The sequence below is a fragment of the Populus nigra genome, chromosome 2, assembly GCF_951802175.1.
Source record: "Populus nigra chromosome 2, ddPopNigr1.1, whole genome shotgun sequence".
Lineage (NCBI taxonomy): Eukaryota > Viridiplantae > Streptophyta > Magnoliopsida > Malpighiales > Salicaceae > Populus > Populus nigra.
In genome coordinates, this window is record NC_084853.1 from 17937683 (window position 1) to 17940182 (window position 2500).

Here is a 2500-nt window from a genome sequence, read left to right on the forward strand (position 1 = left end):
TTTTCGTCAGCGTGCCCCCCTGACGAATTTTCCTGCCTGGCCCAGTCCAGCGTCCAGCCCCTGTTCGTCGAAAAATCTGCGCTGCCGATTTTCCACGCGGCAGCCCCTCTTTTCGTCAGCGTGCCCCCCTGACGAATTTTCCTGCCTGGCCCGGCCAGTCCAGCCCCTGTTCGTCGAAAAATCTGCGCTGCCGATTTTCCACGCGGCAGCCCCTCTTTTCGTCAGCGTGCCCCCCTGACGAATTTTCCTGCCTGGCCCGGCCGGTCCAGCATCCAGCCCCTGTTCGTCGAAAAATCTGCGCTGCCGATTTTCCACGCGGCAGCCCCTGTTTTCCTCAGCGTGCCCCCCTGACGAATGTTCGTCGAAAAATCTGCGCTGCCGATTTTCCACGCGGCAGCCCCTCTTTTCGTCAGCGTGCCCCCCTGACGAATGTTCGTCGAAAAATCTGCGCTGCCGATTTTCCACGCGGCAGCCCCTCTTTTCGTCAGCGTGCCCCCTGACGAATTTTCCTGCCTGGCCCAGTCCAGCGTCCAGCCCCTGTTCGTCGAAAAATCTGCGCTGCCGATTTTCCACGCGGCAGCCCCTCTTTTCGTCAGCGTGCCCCCCTGACGAATTTTCCTGCCTGGCCCGGCCGGTCCAGCCCCTGTTCGTCGAAAAATCTGCGCTGCCGATTTTCCACTCCGCAGCCCCTGTTTTCGTCAGCGTGCCCCCCTGACGAATTTTCCTGCCTGGCCCGGCCAGTCCAGCGCCCAGCCCCTGTTCGTCGAAAAATCTGCGCTGCCGATTTTCCCCGACGAACCTGCAGCTGCACAAATCCGCGCTGCCACTGCCCCATTGTCTGGACCAACAGTCTTTTCCATCAAGCCCTGGACTATAAATCGTCCAGACTCATCGCCAGCACCCGCTGCCGATTCTGCCGACTTTGCCGATTTCGTCGGCGCTGCCGATTCCAACACTGCCCGCCGTGCCTGAACCAGCGCTGTTTCGTCAGCGTGTCCCCTTGACGAATTTCCCTGCCTGGCCTGGACAGTCCATCTTCCAGCCCATGTTCATCGAAAAATCTGCGCTGCCGATTTCCCCGACGAACCTGCAGCTGCACAAATCTGTGCTGCCGATTTCCCCCCCTGTCGGCATGGCTGCCGCTGCCCCGATGTCCAGACCAACAGTCTTTTTTGTCGACTTTGCCGATTTTGTCCGCGCTGCCGATTCCAACACTACCCCCTGCATCCAAACCAGCATTGTTTCGTCAGCTCTTCCCCTGACGATTTTAGCCCTGTAACAAACAGTAGGCCTCCAATCCCGCCAACGGGAGCCAAGTTGATAGGGAAGAGAATTGAATGACGCGCCTGGTCCTCGCACCCCGCCACCCGAGGGGCCTTTTTCCCGGCAGCCTCTGAAAAACTCTAGCTTTCACGGTCCTCGCCGCCCCTCACCACCATGGCAGGCCTCTAATCCCACCCATCAGCAGTTGTAGCCGATAGGGCAGTGATTTGAATGACGCGTCGCGGGCCTCCGGGTCATCTCACCCGGCCATTAATTGGAGCGTTTTTGGCTGGCCGAGGATGGGGGGATGGATCTCTTCTTCCGAAAAAGCAAACAGTACATCGGGAGTTATGTTGACGGGGCATGGAATTGAATGACCCGTCGCGGGCCGCCGGGTCATCTCACCCGGCCATCCCGGGGAGCGTTTTTCCCGGCAGCATCGGGGAAACTCTTGCTTTCACTGCCCGCTGCCCAAGTCCCCACTCGAATCGGCCCCCCGCGCCAACAAGCCAACGCTGCCGAATCGGCAGACACTGCTGCCGAATCTGCCGACACTGCCCCGCGGGCTGCCACTGCCCCAGTGTCTAAACCAGCGGTCTTTCTCATCGAGCCTTGGACTATCCAGTCCGTCCTGACTCATCGCCAGCACCTGCTGCCGATTCTGCCGACTTTGCCGATTTTCTCGGCGCTGCCGATTCCAACACTGCGCCCACCGTGTCTGAACCAGCGCTGTTTCGTCAGCGTGTCCCCTCGACGAATTTTCCTGCCTGGCCTGGACAGTCCACCGTCCAGCCCGTGTTCGTCGAAAAATCTGCGCTGCCGATTCTGCCGACTTTGCCGATTTCGTCGGCGCTGCCGATTCCAACACTGCCCGCCGTGCCTGAACCAGCGCTGTTTCGTCAGCGTGTCCCCTCGACAAATTTTCCTGCCTGGCCTGGACAGTCCATCGCCCAGCCCATGTTCGTCGCAAAATCTGCGCTGCCGATTTTCCCCGACGAACCTGCAGCCGCACAAATCTGCGCTGCCGAATCTGCCGACACTGTCCCGCGGGCTGCCACTGCCCCAGTGTCTAAACCAGCAGTCTTTCTCGTCGAGCCTTGGACTATCCAGCCCGTCCAGACCCATCGCCAGCACCCGCTGCCGATTCTGCCGACTTTGCCGATTTCGTCGGCGCTGCCGATTCCACCACTGCCCGCCGTGCCTGAACCAGCGCTGTTTCGTCAGCGTGTCCCCTCGA